The 14,929-nt window shown below is 36.9% G+C and overlaps 1 long non-coding RNA gene across 1 annotated transcript; it reads left to right on the top strand.

Annotated features, from left to right (window-relative positions):
• Positions 1–632: 632 nt before the first annotated feature.
• On the top strand, positions 633–4,795 carry LOC129281376 (uncharacterized). The gene is made up of 3 exons (XR_010292748.1): positions 633–811; positions 1,395–1,466; positions 2,164–4,795. It is a non-coding gene; the product is annotated as an uncharacterized LOC129281376 (long non-coding RNA).
• Positions 4,796–14,929: the final 10,134 nt, after the last annotated feature.

Genomic DNA, 14,929 nt, shown 5'->3' with positions numbered 1-14,929 from the left:
GAGCGTAATCGATGTCGACCTCATCAGGTCGCAATCTTTCAATGACTTTGCGTCTTTTCCTCTGTTTCAAATAGGTGATTACAATAACCCTATGGATGATGTTCATCCGTGAAGGTGTTGTCGAGGGCTGGTCTTTCTCGAAGTGTGAAAATGGCTTCTCGGCGTTGGCTCCTGTAATTTAAAAGGCACTGACATTGTAGGCTGCTTTTATGGCCGAGTAGAAGCACCTCCTTTCAAAGTTTTCTGCAAATGTCTTTTCTACTTAGCATGCTTTCAAAAAGCTCAATTCCTTTGAGTTTAGTCCCGACTTTAGATGAACGATTATTTGAAAATGGATAAAATTATGGGAGCCCCTTTAATGACCGTTCTCTTACCCGAATGTTTGGAATGCGAACAAAACCGTTTGCAATTAAGTAGTCATGGCGCCGAGAGCCTTGTATCCACCTAGGTACTTTGTGATAAGGGTCAAAGCGCAAGCCTTTTTACAAATCGATGACATCGGTACAAGACTCAGTTTCGAGCCAGTCTGGCAACAGGACTATGTAGTCATAAAGCTTCCTTCTGGCTTCAAGCATTATTTTCTCTTGCAGGTTTTTAATAACATCTCATTTGTTGTTTATGTTGTTTCTGCAGGTACGTGATAATTTGGCAAAAGGGCTACCAAAGCACAGATAACGTCGAGGGTTCAGCGACATCAAAACTAAAAGGAGTTGCTTACACAAATATATCCAATTCTTCAGATCTCAGGACACCATTTCCAGAGAGATACAACAGAGTGTGGGACGTCTCAGATTACGTCATACCTGCACAGGTACAGTTCATCATTGAAAATTAGTTTCCAACAAAAAATATATATATCGGAAGAACGTGTGACTGATGTTATAGCATCATACAATCACACTTTTACTCAGGGTTATATTTGATGACAGTGATGCCCTATAATATCAATAACTTTCGGACACAAACATCTATTTTAATGTTTCTTTGCATTTTTTAGGGAAGGGTGACCTTGCTCGTAAAATTAGTTAAAGTAAATGATATCTAATAATGCCATGTGATTATAACTTCCTGCTAGATAAATGTATATCATGACTATTTGAAAATCATTGTGTTCAGTTTGAAATAGGGCCTACATTATTTGGTACTAAAAAACGCTTGATAGGGCAGTGACATACTAGTAAGCTTATGATTATTAAGCCTCATTGTAAAAAATGCATTAATTGTATCTTAAATGTTTTATTCTTCATGCCTACTTAACTTCATATAATATTTATCCTGATTCCTTTTTAATCTCTTACCTATCTAACCTAATGTTAAACTTTTTTAATTAATGATTCAACCTTATACTTTAATAATCTATTTTGAAACATAATTTTTTGTCCATGTCCTCACAGCAAACAAACGGGTTTTTCGTCATGACAAATATGGTTTTATCGCCAATGCAATCAAGGGGGTCATGTCCAGAGGTAGGTATTACTTTCCTCTTTGTCTCTTTTGTTTAATATTTTCACTCTTTTCTGCGTGGTGGTTCTCCATTTTCACAAGTCTAATCTGTTCTAAACTCTTACTTTCTTCATCATATTAGTCTCTCTGTCTATCAACCTGTTACATTCATTTCATGTCATTTGAATTCATGTTTACAAATGTTATGACTGTCAGTTCTATATTTCTTTTAATTGTATGCTAATATCGCCGGAGGCAAAAAAAGATATATTATATATATATATATATATATATATATATATATATATATATATAAATCCTATATAAAGAGATCATGAAGTGGTTTTGGTGGTTTTTAGCATACTTTATAATTATATATCTAAATTGAGCATATTCATGTTACGAAATATTATTCAATTTATTCAGTGGAAAGAACCAGAATGGTAACATGCACTGTTAAACGTCACGATACTCAAATCTTCAAGGGTAATTAAAATAATTTCTATTTTTGTACCTTTAAAAAAATGATGTTGATGAAACTTCTACCTCATTTTATTTTCTTTCACACCCCCCCCCCCCTTATGCTGTTTATCTTTTTTTCTATTTGTCCCCCCAACTCCCTCTCCCTATCGCTCTGATCATTACACCCTCTCCCTCCCTCTCTCTCCCTTCCTCTCTTTCTTTCTCTGTTTCTCTCCCTCCCTTTCATCTTGAATGTAGGATCCCGATATTGATAGGGAATCATGCACGTCTGATGATGAATGTAGACCAGACGAGGGCATTATAACAGGAAATGGTAAGTTATATTTTCTTTTTCAATAACTTTCCGCGTAGCGATTGAGCTGGTTTCTCCTCCTGCATTCATACTATCGTATCACATTGCTCATGATGAATAAATAATAGACGCTGATAGATAGTAAGGGATATTGAACGGACGGATATGAAAAGTCGGGGAATGAAATAACAAAGGTTATGAATGAGCGCGAGATAGTGACGAAGAAGAGATCGCACGAGGAATACCAGATTTGATTAATTCCGCATTTAGAAACATATTAAACAAATTGCAAAGTTAAATCAATATACTCGTAGCGGAAATACCAAGGAACAAAATTAGCCTCAAGAAGATAAAAAGCATAGGATAAAAAAATGAAATAAAGAAATAAGAATGAAGCAAACTTTTCTTCAAGAAGTGGGATGAGGGGTATTTGTTCCTAATATTTTCTTGGGAAAAAGAGTGAAATATAAAAAAATCGAATTAAATTACATCGAGGTTGAAAGAATTCCAAAATAAACATAATGATAGAACAATTTTCGTGCCAAAAGAAATGAGATCTACCGAGGTATATTTATCATTAAATTGTATCATATACGGTGAATAGATTTAATAATTTAATTCGGTTTTCATTCCAAAAAATAATATACAAACAAACGCAATATAAATAGATTGATATATATGACATGGCATGATACGTAGTTTATCCAAGTAAAGTGTATAACGATGCACAAAACCAAACATTTGCATGGGGTATACCAGAAAGCTAAACCTATATAATGTGATTATCCACTAATATTTTCGATATATTGATTTTAATGTAATCACGGTGAAATATAGAAACAAGAACACAAAAAAACCATACCAGTTCTTTTAAACATATTATATTGTATAGTTCTGTTTACTCAATATCGAGTCATTTTACGCAACATTTTTTGAGTCATGTATATTATTTGACCAGCAAGACCTCTTTTTCACCATATTTATCTATCTTCCTCACTTCCTGTCGACGATTAGGTTAAAGGGATTGTGCGTATAGTCACATGACCAAGTCATCTAGATCACCATTTTAGTCCTAAGGCCTCGTTGTTGTTTTTTCTCTTTTACCCCCTTTGAACTTAAAAAAAATGGTTCAGTATCGGTCAGTATTCTGAAATCAACTGTAGTCTTAAGTCTTAGGTTTAACCATGGTTAGCGAATTACGCACGAAGACATGAACAAAATATTGACGTTTTGGGCTTTCAATAGTTTTAGCAAGCCCACGTTAAACTGGCCTCAACATATACGGGCCGTGGGGATTTCATATCTTCATTAGATTTGTTCATCCGATTTCATGCTGAATCCATATTTGATCATGTTAAACTGAAATAAACTACTCCGATATAGCTGTGGTGTCTAAATTACACCATCGGTGTACATGCAAGGGCGTGGCAAGTAATACACCCAAACATTTAATATTTATGATGTTAGTTCAGCACAAATGGTGTTGATATATCACCTTTGGCTATTTAAGCGACCTTTGGATTTGTGTTCAAATTCAAATTTGTTCAGTCAACATATGAGGTCGTGTTTTTTTTGCTATTACACACTGGTGTACTTCGTTATTTAATAAAGAGTTCCTGACCCAAGATATCGCCATGTCGGATGCGGCCCGTGTCACATTGCGCCCCCCCTTCCTTTCCCACCCGCCGTACTGAAACTCAACCGGCAGAAATCAACTATTTTTGCTACATCCTTGGCAACAGCTAGGGCAAAAAGGCTTCATTACAGGGGAGGGCAAGGAGGACATGTGCCCCCCCCCCACCTTGACCAGACAATTTGTGACCAGTTTCGTAACCATATGTTTGACACGTTTATTTAACAATTGGATACAGACGGCGTGAAAATTGCTCGGAGTAGACGAATTTAAGACTCGGCAAAACCATCATCGAGCGAGGTAAATCATGAATAAATTCACCTATATTTTAACAACTGGACTCTTCACGAAGTGTATTGTCAGCGATTTTCACCGACAGATGTTAAAAGCTACCGAAAATCCTTCCATCTGATTGGCTGATAGCAAATTAGTCGGTGAAAATCTCTTAAAGTACTCTTCTTCATGAAATGCTGCTCTGGTCTTAATATGAATTGTTATATATAGAGAGAGAAAAGTGATACCGTTTTTCTTTCAAGCCTTTAAATGTATTCATTCCAGGTGCTAAGTTTGAAAAGAAAGGGCCTGAAATAGCACCTGTTGGTCGGTGCGGAGTAAAATCAATGAAAGCTGTGTGTTTAAACGCCTGAAGTAAGAGCTAATCGAACAAACGGAGTCTATTATGTATATCCTTACATTGGGCACGCTGCGAGAGTAATATTTTTGCAAATTATTACAGATTTGTTCGAGGCAGCGCAAGATGTACGTGACGTATTTAGTTGTCCTTGGTTGCTTAGAAAGTATCATGTTAAATATATCGTTATTTAGGCTTTTGACCCCCTCCCCAAAAAAGAACAGGGCCCCGTTGTACAAAGAGTTACGATTGATCAGATCAATCGCAACTATGGAAAGCCAGCAAAGTCAACATATGAAATGCATGTTTGTTCAAAAAAAAATTCTAGATATGAATGCATGTCCATAAATTCATTGATTTCTTGACAATTTGGGGTGTTTTCCTTTGATTACAAAGGACATTTTGCAAATTTCTTGTAGAAAAAATTATGACACTGATGGATTTCCATAGAGTTACGATTGATTGGATCAATCGTAACTCTTTGTACAACGAGGCCCTGATCTTTCATGATTCATGGAATTTCATTTTTATGAAACAGAAACTCATTTTCATTGTCGCCAAGATCTTTTCATCTACATTAAAAAAAGAAATTATATCATTCTGTACACCGTATAATTGTAGAGTCATCGTAAGAAGATTAAATAATAAATGGCCTACATAACACAAACCATAAACTTATTAAAGCTTAAATCAAGGTCGCGACATGAATGAGGTCATCTTACCAAATCTGAACTCCATTGCTATTGGGGGTTTTGTTGTTGTTATTGTTATTTTGCTAATATGGAAATGGAATGGTTCTTGGAACTTGATTGTTACCCGATAATTAGGCTTATCTGTCTAACAACGGAAAAGGAAAATTCGTTCTCCTCTAGCACAGGTGACTAATACAGATGAATATAAACCAAAGATCTTGGCTACAAAATTTCCTTCAAAGAGGATTTTCTTAACCTAGGGGAACATCAATCGAAACTCAGATTCTATAACACGTCATGTCCGTGTCGGAAAAACGTGAGGAGAATGTGATATAGATGGGAAAGGTGAAGGAACGTTAAAGATGGCAAGGGAAACATAAAGGTAAGGTGAGAAATAGAGGTGGATAGGGGTATGCGAGTTTGGAAAGAGGCATGATTGAAAAGAAAATTTAAAAAGACGTGGAGAAGGAGGGAACATAGACTTGTAATGACACGTGGCGAGAATTTAAATAACCACGTGTCAAGGCCGTTCTAACGCTCGTAATAAGCCCACTCTAAAGCGATACCGAAGACTGAATATCGATCGCTCGATATTACGCCAGACGATACGTCTGTTTTGGGCAAACCTTGTCTTTCTATATCGCTCAATATTGCTTTACATTGCGATGTGCTCTTTTAACGCATACATCCTGAAGGTAATTTCAAGATCAAAGAAGGAAATGCAGCATATTGCATGCATGTTAAACGGGTCCAAAAGCTAGCAGACTATTCGATACGATCACATAGTTTCGAAGAGTTTCTAGTTGCTTAGGACTGTTGATTCAGTATTTTAAGCATGTTTTCTCCACAATTCGCTGCATGGGCCTTTTGGATCTCAAGTCTTAGGGCCTTTTCACACGTGAATCTTAAATCATCATTGTAATAATGATTGCAATTCGTCTTTAGAATCATCGGACCTTTCACACGCTCACTCGAAACCTGATTTGAACTCGAATTCCCGAGCGAAGGCAGTATGTGTCCTTGGTGACTTGTCAATCAAAGCACTGCATCGCAAATACAAACTACGATGAGTGCATAACAATAATTATCTACGTTAGTGTTTAAAAGGTCACGTAAGCTCCGCCCCAAAACATGTTTTGAAGGTCAAGCCTTTCACACGCAAAATTCGTGCCTTATTTTGAGTGAAGCTTAACTGGAATTCACCTCCGGAGTAGAATTTGAATTCGTGATTTTAAGCATGTTCTAGTTCGGTTTTACACGTGCTAAATATTCGTCATTAGCCTTATTTTTCTCTGGAATCATCATTCAAATTACGATTCTTTTTACCGTGTGAAAGGGCGGCTAGTTTGGTATTTGTTTGAACTTACAGATGCATAAATTTGCAATTCAAATGTGCAAGGCTGTATCTTTCGGTCGATCGAAATCGATGATTTAACATGTAGAAAGGAGCAAAATGAGAGTGTATAAGCCGACGAAAATGTTCCCAGTGATCACGTCGTTTCCTTGTTTGCTTGAACGTGTTTTTTTTTGTATAATTAAATCACTAGAACATGAAAAAAAATCACATATAAACGTGATAACTATGAATAGTAAATATAACTTGTAATCCCAGTAGACAATACGGATTACTGACAAGATAAAAATGGCCATTGGATAAGGTATGCTGTTTACATTGATAATTTCACTGGGGTCATTCAAGACTCTTCTAGAACATGTAGAATTTGACTGATCAAGGAAGAAGCAGAATGTTCTTATTATAGATTGATTTGGAATTTTCTGGAAGATTGGAAATTGTTATACATGTAAAAGGCTGGGAGATTATTTAATGATATCAGAACTCAGAATTTCATATCCTACAATATAAAAGGCTGGGAGATCATTCGATGATATCAGAACTCAGAATTTCAGATTCTAGAATAGTTATTCGTCTAGAGTTTATCTCTATGTGGAATACAACATTAACTTCTGTGGAATTATTTTCATATCAAAGAACTGTTTGCAACTATTTAAGAGAGGAATTCTCAATTTTCATCAAGATCATCAACCTGTTCTAGAATACATTTCTCAAACCATGGATTGCTGAAATTAACTGTTTATCGTCATCGACTTTGTATTCAAGGACATTTTAGCTCTGACTGTTCTCGCCCAACGCCATTCAACACAAATTTTATCATCGCCAGCATTGTGCACCTTAACTTAAGGAGATATTACACGCCCATTTGGACTTTATTTGGATTATACTCGGCAAACAAAATGACAAAACAAAATAATATGCGATTATGTCGTGGCTTTATTCAATAGAGATGAACACTTTTCCGAATCTGGTGTCACAATCACATAAGTATAAAACATGGATATGAATACCTCTGATTAGAGACTTACATTCATGTATGTCTGGAACCAACCGATAGCCTTGGTTTAGCTCCCCGAAGGGGGGTTAAACCCCCGGCTAGAAGGCCCCCCTCCCAGAAAATTCAACGTTAAATTTCACGGCTGCTTTCCCACTGGTTCTCTGCTAGCCGGACAGGAATACCAGCACAGCTATTAACTACATGTATGAGCTATCGGCAAATCGGTGGATTACAGATGGCATACTTATATCATATAATATACATATATATACCAGCCTTCCCGCATGAGAACTTGGGTGAGGCCAAAATTTCACGAAAAATATAAATGTATACAGAATACCAGCCTCCCCGCCTATGAGATCAGGTGAGGCCTAAACTGGAAGTTCGAGCGTGACACCCTTACATTCAAATTACAATTGCGTTCCTAAAGTACTATGTAAAGTTATAAATAAATCCCCTTCGTCTAGGTACCGAATGAGGACCCGATTCAATATGAAATATTAATCAACGTACATGGCATCAAAGTGGAAAATCTAATAACTAGAGGCTAAAATATCATTCACTGCTTTACACACCTTGCAAAAGTGACCATTGTGGATTAAAGAACATATTCCATGCCAATATATGTTATGACAACGGTGTTTAGGCGGCATAATTTGACAAATTACCGCCAAACGAGAATATATTTTATATATATATGATCGGCCGCCAAAACACTTTATTCATTTTTAAGCCTTCGTTCATAATTTACTCCAGTTTTGTGTTAGCTGGCCAAGCTAAATCAGTTATCATGCATAATCAAGAAGGCCTCCAAGCCCTCCATCAATAAATTTAAATGAATCAAAAATATACATCTTTGTACAGCCTTTGACGTAGCTGTCTTCCATGACACAATTACCTGAAGGCTTGCATTCTTTGGCTCTAGATATTATTCATTTTTTTTTTTTTTTTTTTTTTTTTTTTTTTTAGAATACCTGCTTTCTATCCTTGACCAACATACCAGCCCCCTTTTAAACAAGCATGAATTGACATTTAAAAACCAGATAGAAATATTCAATTCAAGTATATGAACAAATATCCATCTCAAGTTTAATGAGAGCATGGAAAACACTTCTATGTATTCAGTTGTTGGAAACAATCCCCCAATAGAAATACATTAAACATAAACCGTGTCAGAACTTCCTTCACAATTAAAGTCTGATTACCATGCACAAAACTAAACAAAACATATGAAGGAAGACAAGATAATATGCAATTTTAAGTATTATGGTTTTGATACAAACCTATTGCAAGCTTCAAAATTGAAATTCATTGCATCACCAATTTTGATAAGTTATAAATGGTGGCCGAACGCCATCGGTTTGACCTTATAATTAACAAATACTAGCATCCCAACATTGCTAAACTAGCAATGCATGCCGCACTGAGGTACTGCCTCTTTCTTGTTGCCCCATTTGCCATAAATTTATAACAGTGCATGATTTAACCCTATGCACACAAATAATTCAATTGTGGACAATCGATCAATAAAATCCAACCACGGCATTTAGCTAGTCACCTCACATTTAATTCCAACAAATACATATCATACCATTCCTGAGTTATAATTGTATTTTTATGGATTTTGTATACTGTTCTGTTGGAAATGAGATAAAATAAAATCTGAAACTGAAAAATTGAGTAACATCCACAGAATAACCCCATTGGATAATGGGGTATAACCATGATAACTGAAGGCACTAAAACTAATTTGATGGTCGAACGCCATCAGTTTGACCATATAGTTAACACATAGAAGCATCCCAACATTGCTAAACCAGCAATGCATGCCGCACTGAGGTACTGCCATTTTCTTGTTGCCCATTTGCCATTTATAACAGTGCATGATTTAACCCTATGCACAAATATAATTCAATTGTAGACAATCGATCAATTAAAATCCAACCACAGCATTTAGTTAGTCACCTTACCCTTAATTCCAACAAATACATAATTTTACCATTCCTGAGTTATAATGGATTTTGTAAATTGTTCTGTTGAAATGAGATAAAATAAAAACTGAAAGCTTGCGTAATATCCACAGAATAACCCCATATAACACATGGAGTATAATCATGATAATTGAAGGCACTAAAACTAATTTGAATATGAAACCTTCCCGATCAGGACTACTCGGTTAGAGCTACACTCCTCAATTAAATATGCTGTTAAACTAAGAACCAGTTAACATAAACTGGAATTTTACCCGGGATGAATCATTTCGATAATGTTTTCACATATCAACGTAAAACATGACTGCCTTTTTATTGTTTTATCATCCTCACCACATCCATGAAATAATTATTTATTTAAAAAATTAAATAACATCCGAACAAGTAGTCCTTCAAACGATAATGATTAAAATTTGAAGTGCCTTATACATTGATACATTCATATATGCTTATCCTGAACAATATGTTCCATTCTTGTTGGCAAGAGCATACGTACAAAGGGCTTTCTTCATATGTTCAACATGTTCAAGTTCCAATCTCATCCAAGTGAACAATATGGGGGACCTCATAAAAAGTCTGAAACTGAAATCATGACGAATTCATCCTCATATTATATGAACTCATCATTCAAGACAGCCCACTGTATCATGGTGTTTCAAATATGATCTTTCCCTGTTGCTTGAAGGCTGAAATGTTTGTTCACCAGTTTTTTTGACTGAAGAAAAACCTCTATTCCTTGGAATACGTATTAAAACCACCTTGTCGGTAAATTAGTTCTATGAAGATGAAGACGTTGACCATTGCTCCAATTAGTGTCATTGCTGGCAACAATACACAGTTCAGTTCTATTTATTATAAGAGCGTATTAACGCCCCCAAAATGACATCCTTTACTATGGACTCTAAGCTAACTGGTCAGGAAATAGATCCAACCAAAGGGGAACTCTTTGGCAGCCAGACTTGGAGCGTTCTAGATCATACTATAGTAGGTCTAATTGTCATCAGACTTTCCTGCCAGCCTATCTTGTCTCGCAGTAACCCACTTGAATCCCTTTCATCCAAAGATCCGGCACTGCAAAAGAAAAGAAGAAAAAAGCCTGGGCAGAACACCAAATTCTATATCAAGTACCAAAACGGGTCTGTCCCTCTGCTATCCTTTTCACTTTATCACTCTTGTCCCTCTTCGCACCTTGTAGGCCCGAAAACCGAAGGACGTATATAACAGAGGTTATAAACATTTCTTCATCTATTGCAAACACACAAGCACTAGTGAAAAGCATATTAAATAATTTGGAAGATTACAATCCTCACCAGTATTGGGGGGGGGGGGGGCTCAATTGAACCCCCTAAATGCCTATGGAGTTGTACCATTCATTCAGAAACAACAAATAAAATATATATATCCTTCGCCCTCTTTATCATAGCTTCCAATATACGCGTACTTAAATTTTTAGCTTTATACAAAACGAGCAGCTTCCCGAAACATCTTAAACCGCCTTCACAGAGTAATCATTAGTCCTGCTCCTTATGTTTCATTTATGCTATTTTCCAATTCCTTACAGTATAACCCCAACCAGCGATGCAATATCATCTGCATATATGTGCGTGTTGCAACTTCGACAATATTTCAAAACCAGATTCAATAAGCTTCAAATAATCTGTTCCATTTTAGACTATAACTTCTCTTATCATTTTTATTATTATTATTCTTATTTCAGTATTCGGTGTTACCTCTTCACCACTGCAGAAATAATCAAGCCAAATTACTGCATCCAGCCCATTAGATACATTTTCATAATCAACGGGCCACCAACACGAATACGGGCACGAATATTTCACACGCTGTCCAATTCAAAGGAGAAGATATACTTTTTGGAACCTGGTTTCTGATTGAGCAATCGGTAAATTTCGTTTGATTGGCCAGTATACCTATATGGCTCATTGCATTATTAAGGCATCCGTACATTGTGTCCCCCGAAGCAACAAAGGGGAAATGACAGTATGGTACAAGATTTCAGACACTTTCCAACACAGGCCCATGTCAATCGACTACATCAATTTCCACTGAATGCCTTCAAGAAATTAGCTCATAATTATAAGCTCATCATCATTATTTATTATTTCATTTGCCGCCTTGATCATGTATACCAAATCTATAATATATTATCATTATTTTAAATGATACTATCGATATTATCTCAGTTCAAATCATTGACCAGCCAAATAGGCCTATTTGATATATATCTTGAACCATGAGGTGTAAGGTTCAATTCTGAAGCGCTTTGAGCGGTTTTAGCGCTATATAAAAACAAGTAATTCAATTCCAATAGGGCCTAAGCATTTATATTCTTTCATTTCCACAAGATATAAACCATACAAAATCATAAAAAAAAAAAAATCAAGGTTCCTTGTTAGGAGGCCCATACTATTATAATAACTGCTCGTTGAACCCCTTGACTTCAATCTAAACTAAATTTGGGATTCCAAGCTAATTCGAAATTACATCCGATTATCATGTGCATGGTAAGTTTACTTTTACATGTACCATGTTTCCTCGAAACTTCGAGCTCACAGTGCTACCAACATGACCAAGCATCGGCATTTAATTCATGCAAAGTGAATTCCCAAAACCAACCTCCTTTCAAGGCGTAGGCCTACATGTTTAAACAGAACTGCTTGGTGCAAGTGGAGGTATTTATATCTATAATGATTATCAAAGTGTATTATTACAAAATGCTAATCATCTAATCATAATGATAAGCATCATCTGCTATTTTCCAAAATAATGACTGATTCAACAATAACATTTGAAAGCTGAGTAGAATCTATAATTATTACCACTACCGGTCTATCCACATAATTTTGCGACCAAGAACACAGCTCTCGCTGGCCCATAATCCAGAAAACGTCATAGGTCAAATACTACTTTAGTTTAATATAGGCCTAACTGAACCATCTGATAATAGGGTCTATCCCCAAACAGACATGTAAAACCGCGTCTACTGTAAGTAGATCTAACGTTAGGCCGAGCCTAGTTTCGCTCTGTGGTGTCACCATGCACTGCTGCAGTGCAGTAGACTACTTGTATATTTATATTTTATTATAACAAAGTGACATTTCCCACTCAATTATTTATCAATAATACCGAAAAGTTTGAACTTTTCGCCAATCACTAGTAGACCCTCTATTATTCTCACCATTTTTCAAAAACGGTGGCTTAAAATTAAATAGATCTTAGCCTAGACCATAACTAGGCCTTAAAATAAGCTGTTAGTGTTAGCGCCAATATAGACTACAATTTCCTTTTGATTTTCCATCGTATATAGGCCTACATATTATCGATACTAGCCGAAATTTTTGAACCGCAATGTTGGCATTCACTGGGCCAAATCCAAACCACCGGCTTCGAAATACAACCGTATTAACCATAGGCCTAGATCTAGTCTTGCAGATGCACTAGGGCCTACGCCTATAATTAAATTACCGGTAGGCCTATATACGCTACGGTAACCAACGTTAAAATTGTTGAACTCATTCTCAAAACCTCCAATCTCCATCATGACACACCCGAGCATTCACCTGGTTCAGACACCAAAACAAGTAGTCAAGTAGGACCAGGTCTAGGCCAGGCTGACCTGTGCTTAAATTTTGAAGCTAACCCCTCCCTTTTCCATCATGATCGTAATTAAAACACTTGGACCAAGTTTAAAATTAATTCCAGGCCAAGTCCAAGTTATGTCTAGGATCTATGACTATGGCTTGACATTTGACCTAGGCCTACATGTAAATCCCCAATTGCGTTGCCGTTAGCAAGCCAAATGGCAAATAGACCCCCCCCCCCCTGGCCCTGTTTGCCTGACTACATTAACTAGTCTAGGGCCTAACTTTTTTTAGGCATTTGATTTGCCTAGCACATGGGAATGGGATCTTCGCGTGCTAACGTAAAAACCGGGGGGGGGTATTGAAGGGCCATGATTTTTTTTTTTTTTTTTTTTTAAATCTCAGACTAGTGCCTAGGCAGGCCTATCTGCGCTAGTCTAAAGAAAACTCCACAAGTTACAAATCACCCCGATACTACTAGTACTAGCCTACTTGTAGTTGTACTAGGCTACTACTAAATTTTTGTTTACTAGCACTGTAAAGTTAAGTTACTCTGTAGCACTAGCAGTAGCAGGCCTCGATCATTCAACAAGCCTACTAACAAGAATAGGCTTAAGTTACGCCTAAAAAAAAAAAAAATTAGGCCTAGCCCTAGGCCTACTACTAATAGTACTAACAGTACACGTCACTAATCCAGACTGAGTCTAGCCTAGATCTATTCCTGCTTCCGTACTCACCGGATAGGCTAGGTCTTGCAGAGACTGGAAGTGGAACTTGTAACTTGTCTGGTACCGACCCCGTTCCGTCTTCTAAGACTAAGTTCTAACCCAGACCGTTGCCTCGGCTCAGCCACAGGCTTCACATCATACTCGGTCTCGGGAGCTAGTACTAGTACCACTAGTACTAGTAGGACCTCTGTCTCTGACTCGGGCTCTGACTACCGTAACATTCAATACTGATAATCATGATGAATCCCAGTCGACCGTATGTCGTTGAACGGAATTCCATCTAGCAAAAAGTAGCAGCTCGAGTCAATTTCTCATCGTTGCTGAAACCAAAAAGTTCTATAGGACCCAGCCGATCTGCTAGTGCTACTGCTAGTGTTATAGCGACAACACGTAGCGTAGCTCCTCGTACCGTCGTATCAAACTCGGTTCAAAGTAGACGGTTAATCGTTAGGCCAGGCAAGAAATAGAGAATCCTCAAGTAATTCGGACAGCATTTACAGCTGCATTAAGCAAAATTAAGATGATTCCCGATCGACGATGGTTTCAACACAAATTCTTGTAGATCTCATTGTACTTTGTAGAAAAAATTACAAGCGAATATTTTGGACGTTCATCTCCGTTGAAAGCCAAGACTAAAATGAAGGATTTTTCGCGCCTTCACCTAGGCGCGCGCGCCAAAATATGTGCGCTCCTTGCGCCCAGTATAAATTATTGTCATTGTGCGCATAAACAATACCGTCTGGCGCGCCATTGTGACGTATCAACTCGTCAACCGCGCCATTCCAAATTACAAACACCTTCATGACCTGGCTTTGTTCGCCGACCTATAAATCATTTTAAATCGCCGAGTCGTCTTTAAAATACATTAATAGCAGAACTGTCTCTTCAACCCACTGAGGGATATGTAAGATAATTTGTTTATTTGTTAACCTTTGTTCACATTTTGTAGTACCGGTAATAAAAGAAAGAAACCCCAAAAGTTAATCTAACTTGTTATTCGTTGACGTAAACGATATCGTAACAAAGAAAATTGCATTTGATTCAAAACCTCCTTTCTACAAATCAGCTTCTTTCCCGTGATCAAAC

Source organism: Lytechinus pictus, chromosome 2 (genome assembly GCF_037042905.1).
Source record: "Lytechinus pictus isolate F3 Inbred chromosome 2, Lp3.0, whole genome shotgun sequence".
NCBI classification, from domain to species: domain Eukaryota; kingdom Metazoa; phylum Echinodermata; class Echinoidea; order Temnopleuroida; family Toxopneustidae; genus Lytechinus; species Lytechinus pictus.
This window is presented reverse-complemented; position numbering and strand designations above follow the sequence as displayed.